Consider the following 21,579-nt stretch of genomic DNA (forward strand, 5'->3'; position numbering starts at 1 on the left):
TGTCTCCCCATATTAACTCTTTCATGGCTATAGGGATGTGCTGTGCCACCTTCTCCCGCCTTGAGGGTAATGAACCCTCCCCTGCCATTGGCAAAGCGAGCTTACCCAGTTCGGTCGTTGTTCCCGCCGTTTTCTCGTGACCAACTGCAGGTCCCACCGGTGCCACCTGCCTTTGCGGCATCTCTCGACTGCCGCAATTGCTCGATTAGTAGCTTGGCCTCTTCGGCCGTGTCTCCAGGTGCCACTGCACCCCCTGCCTTTATTGACCCATGCAGCCAACTGGATGGCCAATTCGGGCAGCATTTCCTCATCGTTAGCGGGAGTAATCACCACCGGGATCGGCTGACCCGCATCTGGGATTGGTACCGGGTTGTCTGCCGGTGTGACAGGGGCGACTGGGGGTACCTCTGGGACCGGAACCTCCCTTGAAACCGCACTCTTCTTGACCCGCTTCCCTCTACCCCCGGGGACGACTCCCGGCAAGGCCGGGCCTATTACCTTCTTAGGGTTACCGGGATTGCTCAGTGCAGCCAGCTGTTTTTTGACCTCCGCCAAACCTCGACCGATCGATTGGACCTGTCCGAGTTTCCGGTCCATGCAAGCCATCCGGTTCGACAACAGGCGTAGCACCTTATCCGTCTCGGAACCCTTTCCTGCTTTCTTGCCAGCCATGGTTTCGAGTATCTGCTCCTAGCCGATCAACGAGGTCCTGGACTCTTCGACTCCAAGTAACTGAAAGAGAAACAACAAAATTACAAGTTCTCAAAATTGCTGCTTGTTCCGTCGAGGGCTCACGAGCAACGGGTGGGTTCAGCCTTCAGAGCACAGGAACAAGAGGACGCTTCTTTGGATTCCCGCTCTATTTATTCTTCTGCGGGAGGGCGTGTACCCTCCTCCGGTACGCCTACTGGGCATGGTCATCGGTGTAGGTGTCTAGGACAACCCCTCTTGGGCGGGAAAAGGCGCGCCCCGGCTACGCCGCTTCGGGCATACCAGCCGAGACATGCCCCCCGCCCAAAATGGTTTCCCGGGAGGATCGGGGCACCCAACCATACGTTTGGGGGGACCGAGTGGTCGCCCCTTTCCATAGTTGTTGCACTGAAACCTTGTCTTTGCGTAGGCATTGACGTAGCGCTGTTCTAAACTTGGACACTTTGTCCCTGGGCAACCTGAAGCATCCCTCCACTGAGTCAATCTCGATACCAAGAAATTCCAAGCAGGTGGATGGGCCAAACGTCTTCCCTGGCGCAAGCGGAACCCCAAAAGCCCACATGAGCACGCAAAATTCCTGCAATGCCCAAGCACACTCCTGAGAGCCCGCCGCACCTTAGAAGAGAAAATCGTCTAGGTAATGCATGATCTGCTGGTGGCCCGTCGCCTATCTCATGACCCATTCTAGAAATGAGCTAAACATCTCGAAGTATGCACATGATATGGAACAGCCCATGGGCATGCATTTATCCATGTAAAACTTGTCTTCAAAAGTGAAACCTAGGAGATGATGATCAGCCGGATGAACTGGGAGGAGACGGAAAGCAGATTCTATGTCTGACTTTGCCATCAGTGCCCCTGGCCCCATGGCACGCAACAAGTCAACCGCCTGGTAAAATGAGGCTTACTTTACACTACAAATCCCCTCATCAATGGCATCATTCAAAGACGCACCTCTGGGCACCGACAGGTTGTGGATTAGTCTGAACTGGCCCTTCTCTTTTTTGGGAACTACACCTAGTGGTGAACACACAAAATTGGGCACAGGCACCCTCAGGAAAGGGCCAGCTATCCTGCCTAGAGAGAGTTCCTTGCTAATTTTAGCCGCCACCACTGAAGGGTTGTGTTTTACTGACAATTGGTTCTTGCAATGTGCGCTACCTGTGTACCCCCCCGCCGGGATCCTAAAGCCTTGGGAGAAACCTTCCTGGAGTAGAGTGGCTGCTGTGTGGTCCGGATATCTATTTAACCATGGGATCATTGCTAAAACATCTACAGGCGTGGAGGTACCCAACTTGTTTGTACTACTCTGGCTTCCCTCTTCCCCTCTGACCATGGTTGCCGTGCTTGGACCTGCAAGATGATTCTGGGTGTGAGGGGTGACCACAGGCCGCACATGCATGTTTAAATCTACAGGTGCCCGGGGCCCTTGTGCAGGTGCGCTTATTAAAGTCCCAGCACACCCCTTTTTTCTCTGACTCCTATGATCTCCTATTCTTCCCCGGGACCTCACTCGCTTGGGGGGACCGAAAGGGCTGTTGAGGCTGGCGGAGAACACCCTGACTGCACTGGTGGACTGAGGGGGGGCGAGCTCTCTGAGAACTGCTGATGCCATGACATAGAGTCAACCCTGTCCCATGTCAATGATGGGTTAAATTCCAAAGCCTTCCTGAAATTTACATCATACCCTTTCCACGCATCCCCAGAGTACTGTTCACTCCACCCCACAATCCTGCTCTGGTAGCACGCCAATGGCGCCTGAAAATTAGGGGGTCGTTCGGCCTTGATAGCTGTGAATACTGCAAAAGCCCTGATCCAGTTAAGCAGCGTTTCATCCACCCTAAATCTAGAACACTGTGCCCTCCATTCACTTGGATGCATCCACTCCTTTAGTGTCTTTGCATGCTCCATTTCCCTATTATCTAGCAACAATGAAAAAATGTACACATATTTATCAGCCCAAATCATCTCCTTCACAGTCTGCGACACATGTTGTGCTAAATTCTCACTTCTGGAGGGTATAGAACCATCCCCCAAGAGAGGCAGCGCCACCTCCTTACCATTTCCGGGCACCTGGGCCGGCTGCCCACTAGCTCCATTCGGTTGGGCGGGACTGGAACCTGCGAGGGAAGAAGATGAGGGCACTGCAGCACTGTCGGCCACCGCTGCCGATTTAATCTTTTCCACGAACTTTGCCGCCTCTGCCGCATGATCTGAAGAAGCAGGAAAAGCCCCCCCCTTCTGCAGCCACGGCATCAAAGCCGTTATCTGAGATACCAGTTCAGGAGGCATTGAGTCTGGGTTACCTGCTGGGACTGCAGGCGCCACTGGGGGTATATCCAGTGGCACAGGTGTAGGAGGCAAGGGGGTGGCCGGTTGCGGCAGGCCCATGACTGGAATTGGTACCACAGGTGAGGGGGCAGGGCCGGCAGGAGGGAGCCCCGGCGGAATGGCAGGAGCCGGTGCCGCGGGAGCTGGAACTACAGGCACAGGTGTAAGAGGGGCCGGAACCGTAGGTACAGGTATGATAGGTACCGGAACTACCGGCTCCGGGCGGGGGCAGTGTACCTGGGTTTCTTGGCCTTAGACCTCTTAGGCGGGGTAACAAAATCCCCCCTTGGCAAGGGGGCCGCCCTCTGGCGAATAGGCCTACCAGATGGGCCAGGGACCTCATCAAACCTCTCATTGATGCGGGCCTCTAATTCATCAATTTTCCCCAATCGCTTGTTAATGTTGCTCATCTCCCGCATCATGGCCTGCATCATAACCTCCATCCTGGACCCTCCTTTACCACCCCTTGGCCCTGGCATGTTCTGAACCCACCAACCACTGCCTACACTCTTAGTGATACAATTTGAGCGTACGTGCGGTTTGTACCTTCACCAGATGGAGGATGTCCAGGGGGCTGTAAGCACCATGCAACCGCAACCCCAACACCACCGGCTTGTCCGTCTATGTCAGGGGTGAGTAAACCTAGTGTAGACCCACCCGGCGGCAACCAGGAGCGCTGAAATGCTAGCCCCCCGTTCTCCCCTTACCGACCAATCCTGCATACTCCGCGCCGGTATTGTGACCTACGTCCACGTCCTCGAGCTGATCAGTCAAAATACAGCAATGTTCTCTTTGGTTGCCTGTAATAGAAAATGTATTAATACCTGGGAGTATGAGGAGGGAGAAACCCTTATCTTAAAAGTGGTTGGACTATCCTTTTGTCCACCACCCTCCAGCCTATCTCTGCCTGTATGCCCTAACAATTGAAAGCACCCTTGGTTTCAATTTATACAGGCCACTCAATGTAAAATGACACCCACAATTGGTCACTCAAACAAAAAAGGTCGTAACGTGGCAAAATGGATTTGCCTTATTTGCCAGATAATCAGTCATTTGATGCAAATGTGCAGATTCTATAAAAAAAAAATTGTAGCTCAAAAGATACAAAAGACACAGCAACATGTGTTGTTGCACAGTGGAAAATTTGACAGGTCAACTTTCTGTTGCTTTTTGCTGTATTTGAGTGTGAAACTGATACTAAAGTGGTGAAACCCTTGCCCCAGAGCGCCAACGTGTAAAAATGACATAATAATGAAGCAAGACTTTCACTAAATTATGCTGCAAAATATGCCTTTTCAGGCCACACAATTTAGCCAACCCTACGGCATAATTTGGGTCTACATTGCCACACAATTCCAGTGATCCTGCAAATACCCAATATAATAACTTAACTCAATTGCCTTTGCAATAATTGTCAATCATAGCATGCCAACAGCTGTAAATTATGTCAATATTAGTTCCCCTGCTAGGAAAAAATTGAACCTACTTGTAAAAAAAGCTCCTTCGCTCCCTCCCTCCCCCCAACCGGCCTGTGTGTGAGGCTTATACCTACAAGGATATTAATTAGCATATATGAAAGTGTTCTGCCCTGGCACCTTGTTTCAGTGGCAGCTTGAAACAAGGGCGTAGCTAGAGCTTGTGGCGCCCGGGGATATCCCTCAGATTGTGTCCCCCCCCTTGGTGGGGGGAGGTGCTGGGGAAAAGGACAGTGAGCACACTGGATACCACTCCCTCCTAGCTGTCCTGCCTGCAGCAGCCTAGGACTCACACAGTTTGCGAGGGGGGGGGGGCTCTTTATGAACTTGCCTTGCCACCTTCCACCATACCATGGCTAGACCTGCTCTTTATCTCCCACGGACGGAAGCTATGTTCCCCCAGTCTGCAAAAGTAAGCAGTTCGAGGACACAAGCATGTTCTCTAGCAAAGCAGCAGACACTACTGCAGGTTCGGGCATATGAGCTCCCTGGGAGTGCTCCAACGATGCCATTCTGCCCGGTAGTGCGGGTTACTGGCCCGTTCCAGTGGCGGTTCGACATGTTTCTGGCAATTTGGTTGGAATATCTTCAAATAAACAATTCTGTGCCATATATGTTTTTCAAATTAGACTTACAGCCTGCTGCATTTCACACATTGGTACACTTGTAGGTCATAGCTTGGGGCAACTTACCAGACCCTGGCCAGGGTGGTCGGACGCTGAGCTTTAGAATTATTACTGCTAGTCAGTGTCTCAGAAAAGGTATTTTTTAATATAATACAGCCTACATAGGTAGGCTATGTGTACCTCAGCCAGACTCTTCTCCCGAGGCTTGTCCTACCCCCCTCCCAATCATGCCTCATTGTACTGTAATGTTATGTGTTTTAAAATAGCCATGAAACTTACCCTCAGCCACAGGTTAATATTAGCTGGTGGCACCTTACTGTAATCAGCTAATTGATTTTTATTAAATGGCTCAATGTATCTTTTTTGATAAAAATTACACTTTGCGGCCGAATTGTGATCCCTAGCTATGTGTGCCATTCCATTTCTGGTGCTTTCCGGCAATTTTAACATTTTCTTAGAGTTTCTTGTTGCTCTAATGGGTGTCATTTCCTAATATTAATATGTGTCCCTCGCTTTCATTGCTTGATTTTGTTCAGAAGAAAGTGTCACTCATAGTAGTTGGAAAGTCACTCATAATTACACTGACATTATAAAAATGTCACACATAGCAATCTGAAACCTTGGCAGCTATGATGTCACTCATAATTACAATGAAATTCTGAAAGTGAAAGCGCCACACATAGCAATATGAAACCTTGGCAGCTATCATGGATGAGCCACAGACGTAGCCACCCACCCCTCTGAATCTGCTTTATTCCTCTTGCCTCACTGGCTCCAGGCAGGGTCTATGGCAGGCAGGGGTGGTTCGGTTTCAACTTTGTTCCCCTATTAGTACTGAGTCTGCAGTGCAGCAGCCAGACTCTCAGTCCAGAGAGCAAGTCCAGCAAAACGACCAAAGCTGTATAAAGTACTGCCCCAGGCCAGAATTGACTCCTCACGACAAGAGTGTAGCGTTGAAGCATGTAATGCGTCACTGCTACGTTCTAATCGCGAGTGAGGGCTGGCCAAAAATGTCACTTCAGGGCCGTCATTTGTAGCGCGTGCCATGCACGCTACAAGATTGACGGCTCTGGACTCGATGCAGGGAAGTGGGGCAACAACGGTCCAGGAGTCTGCAGTCTGCACTCCTTCTGACTTGCGTTGGGTAACTGCGGCACAGTGCACACAAACGCGGGACTTAGTTATTGCCAAAAACTAAGTCCCACGTACTGTGCACTGTGCAGCAGTTACCCAATGCAGGTCAAGGAGTGCAGGCTGCAGTGCTGCCGGCTTTGCACTTTTAAACTGCGGCCGTGGGTGGCGGCCGCGGCACTGGAGGCCCATTGCGGCCGCGGCCGCCTTTATAATTTATTTGTGTTTAACTTCAAACTCTCCTGCGTGAACACCACATGGCTGCTCAACTGCACCCAAATAAAAATACACAAAAAGTTAACTGTATTAATTACAGCTTAAAATGAAAATTGGCACCTACCAGCCTGCATTCTTTAGAGCCTACACTGTAACAAACAGGAGACATGGCTCAGCTTCAGATGCATAACCCTTTCAAAAGTGAAAGCACACTCGATTCCACGTGAGGAAAGGAATGAAGAGAGTACTGAGCTGCACCTCTCCCACAGCCCGTATCTCTCTCGTGATGGTTGGTAATTGTTTAAATCCTTTAAGAGTCCATCTCGCACTCAAGAATCAAAAGTTAAATATTCTTTCACAGTTCATCCAGTTCGTTGTTGTGCAACATTCACCAAGTGTTTAGTCTGGGAACACTTTAATACTATGGACAAGCTAAGGAGCCAGCGGGCACTCCCACTGGCTGGGTGGTGATGTAGTGCACACTTCTACTTGAACCTTCTGGGTTCTCCTCTAGTTTTTATGTACAATGATACTTCATTAAGCATTTTATTCTTGTTTCAAACATTGATATTTTATTTCATCATCATAATAATCAATGTAACTTCTTTACTCTGGACACTTCATTTTAACATTTTCCATCTACCCAATGCATTTTGGGTCTATGGTGACCCTTCCTCGGAGGTCTGTATGAGAAAAATCAAGGAAAATACAATCAGCCTCATGCACATTTCTGTGTTTTACATCAACATCATGCTTCATTTTTCATAATAAACGGCATTACGACCACTAGAAAAAATAACTCCCGTGTTCTGGCATTAATATCCGGTAATAACATGAACCCATATCCCTTAACTCAATTGTCCCTGAGAGACCTATCTCTCCCTTTTTGGCATTGTGTAAACTCAGTAAAAAGCTGCTAAAGTAAAATGACGTTTAAATTAACAAAGATAACATCTAAAGTACAGCAAGCGTTCAGCGTTCGTTCTCGACTTACTGAAAAATGGTGAGCGTCCCGCGATTCAGAATCTCCTCCAATCGGCTATTCCGAACTTCCCAGTGTATTGCTATTTATGTTGTAAGACCTGGGATTGGCTATGGTTGCGATCACGTGGTCGCGCTCGTAATGCAATGAGAATGGCTAAACAAACTGGTGAATGTCGATTCAAAGAGTGAATCTGAAACTTTTAAGGCATATTAAAGTTATGGATATACCTGTTGTTTGTTAACCTCATGAACCCGAAATTTGTGCTATTAAATGGAATACAAAATAAACTTCAAAAAACATCGCGACGCATGTCACGTCATAACAATAGAGATGAAAAAAGCAAAAGGTGATTGATCCATATACCCCACTAAAGAGCTTTTATGCATAACTTATATATGATGAAAACAAAGCATGTCTCCCAAAAAAAAGTCACAATTGTACAGCTTAATATAACTTTTTTACGTTTACCACCTGCGTATGTAGGTGGAATGGGCAACCACGTGAAAAACAGATGATAGGTCTGGCAATATCAGGAGGCAGGGGTCATCTTCATCAGGGGTCAAGAAGGTATTGTCTAAAATGTGTACGGTGGCTGTTTCTGTGCTGCAGCATGATCTGTAGTAGAATTATACCTACAAGAACAATCCTGAAGCCCATGGGCACCTAGGAATATAATTATATTCACAGCAAACAATTTGGAAAAACTATATATGGTACTTTAATGCAAATATGATCAAATGTAAAAGAAAGAAATTATCACCACACTAAATTTGTACTGTCACATATTTATAAACATAATCATTACAACACAAAATAATTACACCGGCACTGAGTGCAGGGCAAAACAGTTCTAAAGTTAAAATGTGCAATTTATAAATGGCCTAGCACCCCAAATAAAGTCATTGGTAGGTCCAGTAAGCATGCATGTAAATTCAATGTAACCCAGTTGCAAAGCACTACAAAAACAATAATAAAAACCAAAGGAGGTAAAGAAAGGAGGAGGAGCGTCAGACAACTGTTCAAATTAATTGATAGTATCATTAGTTGGAAAGCTTAAGTAAGCTTGTTTGTTACATTTGAACTGTCAATGGCGTTTTGATCCACAATTGGACATAAAGGTGTTGTCAGGACTGACAATAATGGGACATTGTGTATGGAACAAGTGAAATACAATAACGGGGAGGCCGGAGTGAACCAGTATAAAAAAAGTCACCTGGAATACCTTAATTAATGTAAACATCACATGCACAGTGAGAAAGCAAACCAAGAAAAATGTAAATACCTAACTCACTGGGTCAGGTGAAACCTGAAAAGTAATAATGTATGTGTTATTCTGGTACCGCACAATGGAATTGTAAAACAAATGAGCAATCACTGGCCCCAAGGCAGCTTACCAATATGACCAGCTGAGTCTCCCTTGAGGATGGGACAACCCTGGAAAATGTTGACTCCTGGGAGTTTTGAAAGCTGCTGCCAGTGGAGCGTGGTGCAGACAGACTGACCGAGGGAGCGAGGATGCTTCCTCTCTGGCTTCCTGAAATGTCAGTGTGCAACAGGCAGATGCGTTAGGATATGGCGGCCAGGAGATACTAGACCCAGGGTATTTAATTAAACCGCTACATTTATAGCGCAAAGCAGATGTTGGGAAAGTGAGGATGTGTCCTCCTCGGCATACTGGAATGTCAGTGCATGCCGAGGCAGACATGTGTACAAATACGCCAAGGTGGGATGGAGCCAGTAAAGATTGCAATGCAGAAGCAGTGTGCAAGGAGAGGGGTGTGTGTCATAAGTTCAATGAACAATAAGATCAGATCCTTACTGCAGTCAAGCTTGACATGTGGTACACAACACTGGTAAATGCAAGCTGAATAGATACAAAATCCTTTCAAAATCAATAACCGGTTCTGGGAAGGTGCGAGGCTGTGATTCGAGGTCCTGCATCATTATCGATGATGCTAATAAAAAGGGGCATGCGATGTGAAGTCCTGCTGTGTCGAAGATGCATCAAGGACGGGCTGGTTCCAAAGAAATTGCAGGGATTGTGATGTGGAGTCCTATGTCATCATTGTGAATGGCATTGATGCGGGCTTGCGATGCGAATACCTGCACCGAGGATGCTTCGCGCAACTGTGGTTTCAAGGAGGCTGCGAGCAGCGATGCAAAGTCCTGCACCGGGGATGAGTCATGCAGCTGTTCCGATGCAGAATTCTGGGAGGTGATACAACGTGCTTTTTCGGTTATACTGGGACCACAGTTGGCTGGCAGAGCACCTTCCGCCCCACTTCCAGGGGTCCAGAGGGCAGAAGTCACATCTGGCATGGTTTTGGTGCAGGGTACAAGACTATTGGAGCATGTTCGGTCCCTGGGGCTCTTATCAGAAGGCCAGCCCACTAGCCCTTGGACTCACTTCTCGCAAAAGCAGGAGGGCAGCAGGGCTGCACAGCGGGCAGCAGAGTGGCAGTCCTTCTTGCAGCAAAGCACTACAGCAGTCCTTCTGAGTCTTCCATAGGTCCAGATGTGTACTAACGAGTTAGGTTTGAGGGTCCAATATTTATAACTGGTACCCACTTTGAAGTAGAAGAAGGTTCTGGAGGTTTCCACACCCAAACATGCCTGGAATTTACTACCTCCCTGTCCTGGCCACAGATTGTCTGGAGTCACAATAGCCTAGTATGAAAAAACCCTTTGTGAGAGTGATCAGGCAGAGCCTTTGTGATGTGCAAGTGTGGTAGGTGACAACACCTCCTTCCCCGCATCAAGTCAGAGATAGCCCATCCTGCCAACACCTGAAGGCCTATTATTTTACTAGTTGGGAGCAATACACAAAGTTCAACTGCCAGCTGCACCCAGTGATGTGACCCAATAAGCAGGCTGCAGGCACCACATGGTTAGGACAAGAAAATGCCAACTTTCTAAGAGTGACATTTTCAGAATTGTGACACAAATCTAACTTTGCCTTTAAAGAAGGCTTTAAGATACACTTATTTAGACAACAAACTTGACATTCCTAACTGCTCCCATTTGAAATGTATCTCTAATTAAATGTAATAAGTTAAATCAAATGTTATTCTATGGAAAAGGTAGGCTGTGCAGTAGTGAAAAACGAATTTAAGACATGTGAATGCACTCTGGGCTGTGCAGGGTCCACCCTAGGGGTGACCAATACATATTAAAAAGAAAGGTTTGGGCTTTGCCAGGTCAAAATAGCAGCTTAAAAGTGCACACCCAGGCTGCAATGGCAGACCTGAGACATGTCTAAAGGTCTACTTAAGTGGCTGGCACAACCAGTGATGCAGGCACACTAGTAGCATTTAAATAAAAGGCTCTGGGCACAGGTAGTGCCACTTTACTAGGGGCTTACAACTAATTTAAATATGGCAATTGGGTATAAGCCAATTATACTATTTTTAAGGAGTGAGAGCACAAAAAGTGGGCAGAGTACTAAAGCCAGCAAAAACAAAGTCAACAAAACAGGAGGATGGAAGGCAAAACGTTAAGGGAAGGGTAGAACCACACCAAGGATGCCAGGTTTGACATGATGCCAGGTCTAATAAGAGGCATGTCTTTTTTACCCAACAGTTTTATTTTAGATGAAATGCAACAGTGTTACTGATTTAAAAGAAAGTTCCAACATAAGACATTATTCACAGAGGCAGGTTTCAAGGTAGATGAAAATGTGCATTAATGAACTATTAGAAACATGCCACTTTAGTTGGCAGGGAAGTATGAATAAACAGACTGTCCACGATTTAGCAGAGAAGTTATTAATCAGGTAAAGAAGAAACAAAGTTTGTTGTTTTTAGTGCTTAATTTGCATCTGTGGGGGCCACCGTAACTCATTTTTGGGGACCAGCAGTTATTTTTCTGTATTACACATTTATCAAGAGCACGAGATGGAAAATCACACAAAGGTGAAAACAGAGGAAGAGAAACATGGAAAAACTGTCACAAAGGAAAAAAGCAGCAACATGCAAGTGTGAGCTAAAGGGGTGCACGGGGTCTGGTTGTGAGTTAAAAAGGCTTGAAGTGCATGTATAGCTACGCAGCCTCTGAATTCAGCCTCCAGTATTTAGTTGCACTGGCTGAAATCTTCTGAGCAAAGCTTTGTCACTGGCACTCATTCCTTTGCAAATTAACCTTTTCGCCGCTGCACAAACTCGGCTGCGGCGTGGGCGGGGAAAGCGGGTGGGCGTGGTGCTCCCTTACGCATGACGACTCCACGCCGTCATGAGTCATGGGCGTTGTGTGCTCATGACGGCATGGAGCCGTCATGACCCCGCCCACTCACTAATTCACCAGCACAGGGGGGGAATTAGTGCCATGTAGGCAGAGCGTGGGTGAGCGGCAGTTGCATGAGGGTTCCACGCTGTCATGAGCACACGCCGCCCGTGACTCATGATGGCGTGGAGCCATCATGAGCATGGAAAGGGTTAAACACTGGTTATTTTTGCAGGCAGGAAAACAGGAGTGGTTTAGTTCAAAACAACTAAAAAAGAGAAGTGTCAAAATGAAAGAGAAAATAGTTCAGAAGATGGATAGTGTGGAATTGCCATGGTAAGTAAGATATTGTATGCACCAAAATTGGGAAAGCAAATTACGCTCGTAAAAAACAGATTCTCAGATGCTCAGGGATTGAAATCACCTGTAAAAAATGATTAATCGTGTCAAGACAATTAGAGATGAATTGGGAAGAAACGTTACATTCCACGTCATTAAACATTTTCTCTTAAGAATTCCACCCATTACAGTGAATACAGAGGTAGAAAAATATAAAGTCTAGAAACGAGCTCTGAGATACGATTTTCATTTTTTTTTTGCCACTGAAACACTAAACCAGCATTGCATTATACAAACATATGCAATAGAGAAAATCGTAACCTACAACTTCTCACTGAATCAAAAATGCTGAAAAGGAGCTTTAGGGAATTCTAATATAAAGTCTGTGTTTCCGCTTTTTGTTTGCCATCTACTGGGTCTGAGAGGAGCTATTCCTCTCGCCATCATAGTAAATCTTCAACAGTATTCTGTTGGGGACTGAAGAAATCTGCATGTTTTTGCCAGACACAGATGAACCAACTCCTAAGTTCACACTCTTGTAAATGGAGTGCAAAAGTAATATCTTCGCTGGGAATTCTAGTTCTCCAGGTACAAATGTTGTATTCGTTCAGTAATAGCATATAGTGTCCTATTTTAAGGCAGATATAAAAATGCTATGAAGAACATTTCAGTTTATTCCGTTTGTATCTTGGGACTGGTTATTGGTGTTAATGAATTAACCACAAAAGCAGTACTTGTAACTCTGCAGCACACACATATTCCATTGTCCTAAGCAATGGAACGATTCATAAAAGTAAATTAGCTTTTGTTGTGTAAGTTTACTCTTTTTCGGTACTCACAAACGTTTTAAGACTGAGGAGACTCCACAGTCAGGGCTGAGAACTCCACATATAAAAAAGATATGGCGGTCCTATCTTTTTATGTGCGTAGTTCTCTGCCCCAATGCGGAGTCTCTGCTGTCATAAAGTTACTAATAAATCATTTGGGAATACCACAAAAGGGTAAACCTACACAAAAGTGTAAGTTTTCATTTGTGAATCAGACCCTGTGTGTTGTGAATGAATTCAATAAGCAGATACAACTAGTCAAAGGATGGTTTGCGTTCCTGCTGGTCCCTCATTTTAACAAGAATTACAGGGCACCCTATTGGCAGACTAAAAGACAGTTTGCATACTAACTGATACAACAAACTGTGTGAACCACGGCTAATAGTTGAAGATGAGGCTTTAAGGAGCAATTTATTGACTGCTGAGATCTGCATTATCATAGCAGCAGTCTTGCTCAGGCAGGAAAGGATCAGTAGATTTAGACTTAGTACATAGTTGGTTTCTTATCTCATTGGGAAAGAAGCAGATTGATCATACTATTATGGTTGAAGGACGATAAAAGCAAGGCACCTTCAATAGACATTATATAAAATCCTAGAGAATATCAATGGTGTTATTTCAGTTATTGGACTTGAATAAGGTGGGATAAAGGTCATGGAGCCACTGAAGATGTGTTGATACAGTAACTTTTTCAGTATTTTGACTGTATGCAATTGCTTTCTATGTTCTTTTTGGAAGAAATGTTTTTGATGATTTATCTGTTCCAATTGATGATAAACTATATTAACAAATGTCACACTATATTTATGTATACTATTAAATATTTATGAGATTCTATATATTGTGGTTAAAACCTAATTGGTTATTTTTTTACATCAAAATTATATCTGTTGTTCATGTGTTGATAATTAAGCATCCACATAGCGAAAGTTGAAACTTGAGTCCAGGGGAAAAACCTTCGTATTGATTCAAATTTCACCCCCACTGTTAATACTGCTGACCAAATACACCTGTAAACGTTTTCAAATCCTTTCATCTGCCTGGTCCTCTAATCTTAAAAATACAAGATCCAAGTCCCCATCTGGGTATAATTACATCATGCTAAATCTATTCTACCCCTTGCTGTCATATAGAGTTCCATATAGCCCTCATCAACCATGTGCTTGCTTTAAACTTCACATGCAAATCAGTGGATTTAAAAACTGCTTTAGAATTTATAACGTTCCTTAATTTATTAGGAGCTGTTCTGGAGCTTGGAACATACTTGAAAGCTTTTTAGGAATATGAAGTATTTCAATAGCTTTTTATTTTAATTTGATTAAAAGCATGGTTAGGTTTACATTTAAAATAGGATGGCATTAGAGCTAAAACGGGACAAGTAAATAGCATCTATTGTGGAGGAATACTCTGTGCATGTTTAAACTTTGTTTCCACCTTCTTTTGGTTCCTGCTCACAATTTCTTCCTGATAGTCCACTGAGCACAAAAAGGAATTTCTTTGTGTGCTTATTGTTGACATTCTTGTGGTAAATGTGCAAATGGTGCATGTTGGACCTTCATATGTTTCTGAAAGCTTACCTGACCGGCTTATCCTCAGGCTTTTTTTTGTGATAGTTGGGTTATCTGACATGTCATAAGTATGTGCACATGAACAGCTGTTTCATATACACCAGTTTCATCTCAAATGCCCTGAGCTCAGATGTTATCAATGCTATATGCAGATCCCTTTGTAAACAGCATTTAGCAGAGTAATGAATTGCACCTTGCTTGATAATTACAACATCCTCACAATTTACCTCTCATGGTCCCTGATTACAATTTATGAGAAATTGCAGAAGAGGCTAATATCTGCAAATCAGTTTTACCACACCCAACTCCACATACTATTCCTTTCTTGTATGACGTTTGTCTGAAACATTTGGATAGGTTTGACCTATAGAAATCTGTGATAGGAAAATATATAATTAACGCACAACTCAGAATTCTGATTATTACTCAAAGCTCTGGCCGGACTAGGATCTAAATTGAGCCACCAGCTGATAAACAGGGTGATAAAAATCAGCATGCATAACCTGCAGAATGTTATAATGGGTAAAAGGCCCTAAAAACTGGCAAAACATGCAGAATTCAGTGCTCTATAGATGATTCTGCATGTTGTGCCTCATTTTCAAGAATACAACTCAACATAGGAAGTATTTATCACATCAGGGGCTGTATTACATACAGTGCCCTGAGGATGTAAGGGAAGTGTGCACCTACCTTTTGTGCCTCCAGAGAGTGGTGGTATTGGACTTGTCTCCAAACATATTGCTTCTTCTTCCTATTGTTTCCGGACCTATGGTTGTTGGCTATAGAACTTTGGGCACTTTACCACTGATGATCAGTGCTAAAGTGCAGATGCTCTCTGTATAAATTGCATTTATGGATTGCTGTTTTCATGAGTGGCATATTTGATTTACTGATACGTCCCTAGTAAAGTGAACTGAGTGTGACAGGAAATGTAATTTAAATGCTGCTAGTGGGCTTGCAGCACTGATTGTGTCACCCACATGAGTAGCCCTGAAAAGGTATCTCAGACCTGCCACTGCAGTGTCTGCATGCAGTTTTAAACTGTCATGTCACCTGGCAAATGCACCCACTTGCCAGGTCCTAACCTCCCCTTTTCGTAACTTGTAAGGCACACCTGTGGTAGGCCCAAGGTAACGCCCTGGGCAGGGTGCACAGTATGCCAAACCAAGGACATGTACTGGTGGGTGTGACATGTTCTAATAGTGAAATACTGCCAATTTTGTCTTTCACTATTGAAAGGCTATCTGTCCTGTAGGATAGAATAGGAAGTACATTGTAACATCTTTCAAGTATATCTTCCCATTGGGACAAGATAGAAAAATTACCGTTAAGGTCTCTGAACACAGAATTTGATAACACATCTTTTAGTAAAGATGGTTTTTAAATTATGTGTTTGAAAATGCCACTTTTAGAAAGTAGTAATTTTCCTGTTTAACCATTTGTTGTGCCACTGCTTGTTTGTGTATTGGTTGTCTGGTTTTGGAGTGACAGGGGGCTGGGGTTGTGCATTTACTGTAGACAGCCACTGGGGGGTGGAGGTGTGCCTGTCCCTTGCTGGAGGATTCAGAGCTGAGCTGAATGGGGCTTGGCTGCATTTAGAATAGAGGAAGGAAATTCCCTTGCACCTGAATAATGCTGTCTCCACCCCCTGTGGTCATACTGCACCAGTGTGGACAGAACTGGTTTGGACTGGACTCAGAGACTCTTGCATTAAGTGAACAAAGCCAACAAGGGTTATAAGTAGTAGACATTGAACCTGAGAACTTTAGATCACTTCTGGACTCATGAGGAGCCTTTGCCAAGGAGAAGAGCTGAAGAGCTGTGAGGAGGAGTATACCACTTTTCTGTGTGGGGTTTGCCTGCAGTTGCTGTTTCTGCCAAGGAAAGGACAAAGACTGGAACTTTAATGTGAACCTGCTTGAAGAAGATCTCCAAGGGCTTGTGTGTGCTGGCCTGCTGTTCTGAAGTGTCAGCGACACAAAGACTTCACCACCAGCTTCCATGAACTCTGCTGCTGAGAGTTCTGACCTGCCAAGAGGTGTCTGCCAGTTATATGCCTCTGGAGATTGTTCCTGCTGTTGGAAGTTGGAAGAAACCTAAAAAACTGAGCCCCGGTGTTCGTGGAACACTCCAGCAGTGACGCCGACTGTCGCCACTGCATATGGGACCAGTAGCCTGATTATTGCAGAAACTACGTGTCAGAGAAGGTCTGTCTACGCAGCATCTACCCACTGGGGAATGAACTATAATTTTAATGGGGACACAGCAATGCCAGCTCACATGAGCAAGAATATGTACTACATTCTCCAGGAGGCCACGGGGATGGCCACGCCCATTAAAATTATAGTTCATTTCCCAGTGGAACACTCCAGCAGTGACGCCGACTGTCGCCACTGCATATGGGACCAGTAGCCTGATTATTGCAGAAACTACGTGTCAGAGAAGGTCTGTCTACGCAGCATCTACCCACTGGGGAATGAACTATAATTTTAATGGGGACACAGCAATGCCAGCTCACATGAGCAAGAATATGTACTACGTTCTCCAGGAGGCCACGGGGATGGCCACGCCCATTAAAATTATAGTTCATTCCCCAGTGGAACACTCCAGCAGTGACACCGACTGTCGCCACTGCATATGGGACCAGTAGCCTGAATATTGCAGAAACTACGTGTCAGAGAAGGTCTGTCTACGCAGCATCTACCCACTGGGGAATGAACTATAATTTTAATGGGGACACAGCAATGCCAGCTCACATGAGAAAGAATATGTACTACGTTGTCCAGGATGCCACGGGGTTGGCCACGCCCACTGTGGCGGGACTTTGTTCATCTACAAATGGTGCTAAGAAATGGAACGGCTGTGAGAATTTACAGAGCCTTTGAAAAAGTGTTTATACACGAAACGTGTCAGGCACTGAATCAATTTCCTGCACGCTGTACGGCATCTCTTTCCCTGAACCTGCGATAATAAAACCTTGGCTGATACTTACTTGTCGAGTGGCAACTCCTTTACAGGCAACCTGTGTTTTGTATATATATATATATATATATATATATATATATATATATATATATATATATATATATATATATATATATATATATATAGATGTATATAACCCACGCCAAAAAAAGACGTACAACCCAAAAACCCATAATACCCTGTAAGCTCTTTACTACCCAAAATCCCTTACCCATCCTGAACCCTAAAATACCCTTACCACCCGAAAACCCATACTCGCCCTATACCCAAAAACCTCTTAAAAACCCAATAACCCACACCCAACCAAAATCCTGAAACCCCTAACCAGCCAAAAATCATACCCACCCTAAATCATAAAAAACACTTACCACCCAAAAATCCACACCCACCCTAATCCCTTCCCTAAATAAGTCTTACCACCCAAAAATCTATACCCACCCTAAATACTAAAAACCCAATTCCATCCAAAAACTCATGTTACCTACTCTCAGTCGCCGGTAGGTAGTTATAGTTACCTAGTTTTCATAGGACATTTTTTTTTGATACGCCAAAATCATTGGCGTTGTTTGACAAATCTTTGCGAAATGTTTTAAAATTAATGGGGCGGCAAGGTCTGCTGCTGAGTTGCAGGTTTCAGGGTGATTTATCAAGCGGGAGGCCGAGAAAAAAGGGGTGCCCCAAAATGCATTTTCTCCATGTTCCTTTCCATAGGAAACTTTAGACACTACTACAGCCCGAACTGCTGAATGGAATTACACCAAATTTAGCAAAAAGGTAGCTTCCTGAGAAATGTAAACATTTCTAAGATATACAAATATGGACGTGGAGGATCCAGGAACCCTCCCGATCACATGCCTGAGATCTGATTGGCCGTCAACTCTTCAAACCAGGAAGTGTTGGTAGGCATCTTGTGACTCGGTTAAACCGAGTAAGAAGAAAAAAGGTCAAAAAAGGTTAAAATTAAAGAAAAGGGGCAGGGTAGAAAGGCCCTGACCCCCTAGGCCTGCTTAGGGGTCCCACAGTTCACAGCAACACAGAGCAGTGCACATCACTGCATTGCATTACTCTGCTCTGGGAAGCCATTCCATGGGTAAAGCATGGGTGTTCATTTTATAAATGTACCCCTGAATTGCCAAATCACTGGATCCTGTGTCTCAGGTTGCATTCCGCAATAGAGCAGAGTGAATAGAAAAGCTGGGACTTCTGATCAACCATATTAGAATATTTTACACTGCCGGAGTCAAAATGTCATGTGGGGATGATATCAAAAGGATCTGTTTGAAAATATGTCCTTAGGCAGTTTTAGTTCCAAATAATGGTTTTAGGGGTATTAGATGTAATTTACAAACAGGGAAGTCTTGCTTCAAAACCTATAAATAGTTTTTTAAAACACAAACCTGAGGGCTTGAAAAATGTGGTGCTTAGGAATAATGGCCGTCTCACCAATCTTGTAAAGGATCTTCTTCTGCTTAGATTACACATGAGATGAAGTATTTAGCATGTACTGGCTGCCGAACCCAGCTGAGTGAGTCGAGTTTTATCCAGAGCACAAGATGCTCTGTGGAGAAACTAGAACACTGCCTAATATTTCACATAGCAATGTTTAAGTTCTACTCATGTGTATACCTCATTTTGAAGGGAGAAATGAAGAACACTAACATGACTAACCCATACAGGTAGAAGTTTAGTTTGGAGAATTTTTAGAATGAAGACAACACCCTTTCATGAGAATACAGAAAAAAGCATTGACAGAGCCAATAGGTATTGCCTATGAGATCTCTTAGCTTTGTCAGTCTTTTGTAGCCACCTTCTACAGCAGCGCAGATGATTTTCTTTGTGCTGAAATCTGATTTAAGAAACCACTATAAGACACCCAGAGCTAATGTGCTTTTTTTACTTCAAGTGCATTATCTCTGGTAGCTTCATTTTCTTTTTGTATTATTATTATTAGATTATTAGCTTTGCTGCACAGCAGCTACACTGCTATTCAGCATGGGTAAAATGGCAAAAGTCAGCAATACCCATGCTGTGAAACAGAAGAAAATGGCAGAGCCAATACTCTCAAAGGCAAGACCTATTGGCTCTGCTAATGCTCATTAGGTCTCTGTACAGCACCAATGTGATTCTGAGCAAACCCGTTAATCTCCCTATGAGTGAAAATAAAAATTTAATTTGGCACTAAATCCTATCACATAAAGAAAGCAATTACGCCCATGTCCATGTTTTAGTGAAAATGCATTTGAAGCAAATAACGTCTGCTGTCGCAATAAAAGCAGATAACATCTGTTGTCACAATAAAAATCCCTTTCAAAGGAGATAAGGGCTTCTTTGAAGTGTGTTTGCCACTGAAAAGCATAGCTACAAATGGTAAGAGGTTCAAAAGGTATGACAGAGAGGAAGAAAAAATAAAAGAAGCACCTCAATCACAGCTCGATCAGAGGAAGAACAGCAATGAACTTGAAGCAATCAGTACTTGGTCCATGCTCCATCCAAAAGAAGAGAAAGGGCTGCAAGTCCATTGTTGTATATAATATTGTTTGCAAGCCAGAGCTCGTGCATTGTCCTAAGCGAGATGTAACGAGGAACATAATACACATCATGAAAAGAGGATAATGTGGATAAAAAATGGCACTAAACTGGTAGGAAAAAAGGTGGCTGGATTAATGGAAAAGGGACGATATATTGGGGAATAGGTAGGTGAAGAGCTTCGGGTGTATAAGTGGGGTAGGTTTCTTAGAATAGGACATTGGAGTTATAAAAAGTTTCAAGTAAGGGTCATGGTAGTAGGCATCGTTAGAGATACTAAGTTATAGGAAGGAGAGAGGTACAAATGCACAGGTAAGAAAAGACATATTAGAATACAGATAGGTGTAAAACAAGTTATATGAAATAGGAAAGATACTAGTGGATAAATAGAGGTAGTGGTAAAAGGGTACAATTAGAATGATCGGGCGGAAGTACTAGGTATGCATAGTACAAGAGATGCTATGGTGAAATAGAATTTGATGGGTAAGTATGGGCTTGGAGGTACAAAAGTAAGGGGTATAGGTGGGCTAGAAATATTAGAGTATAGGCAGAAAAGTATAGGTAGGTGTGTAAGTATAGGAGTACTGGCAAGAGGTAGAGAAACTAGGGTAGGAATCAAGGTAAAGGCGCTTTGGTATAGGTAGGGGTATTTAGTACAGAGACATAGGCAAAGGTATGGCTAATAAGGTACAGGTATGGATTGAGATACAATGGTGTAGACATAACATATATTGTTTTAGGGATTTATGGTCTAGGCTAGCTAGCTGCATCAAAGGACATAATGATCTGAATGCAATTAGGTTTTGGATAGTGCGTTTATGTGAGATTTTTTTCACTGGTCAAAGTTTGAGTAAATATAATGTGTTGCACAAGCAATGTCGAAATACCAATGGATGAAATAAAACTAGCTTCAGTGCAGTGCTTTTTCCTGCATGGCTTTGAGGAAAGTTGCCTAAATGTATTCATAAGTGTGAGATGCGTGTGTCTGTGCTATGGCCATGACACTACTTCAGTGTACGACACTTATTGGAAATCCAATAAGCACTTAAATTATCGCTGACATAAGTAATGAGTTTGTTTGCACCATGACCAGAAGAACCCTTTTACACACTTTCTAAATTAATTAGAAAGCCAATAATTACTTTAATGATAGATGGCAGAGATCATATAGGTCATGCCATCTGGACATGCAACGATAGTAAACACAAGTAGTTAGCATCAGTGACATTACCTTGTTGGACCTTTTATAAATGAGTAAATCCTAATGAAAACCCGATACGCACTTCAGTGACCAAGAGAAAAGCTCTTTGAAGTAGTATCGCTAGACAGATAGAACCTTACTCCACACTGAACAGACTGATGCATCTGCATTTACATTTTGAGTCTCTTGCCAGAAGAAGCATTCGTATTTTTTTGAAGAATTATTTTGAGGAGAGAACTTAGATTCCATGTTGCCACACCCAACATCCAAATGCTGGTAACACGCATGGTCACCTGTTCAAGCAAATGGGAAATTCATTGTATACTTGACCATCAACTTAATTTTCAGCCGGGGCCTAAATTACTACAAACAAATATATGTGACAGCTCGTCTATTGACAAAAGGTATTTGATTCAGCTTAGCCCCTCTTTAGCCTTTCA

At 43.9% G+C, this 21,579-nt stretch overlaps 1 protein-coding gene across 1 annotated transcript in view; it reads left to right on the forward strand.

Moving 5' to 3' along the window:
• The window catches only part of SGCZ (sarcoglycan zeta), a 1,984,974-nt gene that overhangs the window by 440,513 nt on the left and 1,522,882 nt on the right, over window positions 1–21,579 (forward strand). The window lies entirely within an intron of this gene.

Source organism: Lissotriton vulgaris, chromosome 3_1 (assembly GCF_964263255.1).
Source record: "Lissotriton vulgaris chromosome 3_1, aLisVul1.2, whole genome shotgun sequence".
NCBI lineage: Eukaryota > Metazoa > Chordata > Amphibia > Caudata > Salamandridae > Lissotriton > Lissotriton vulgaris.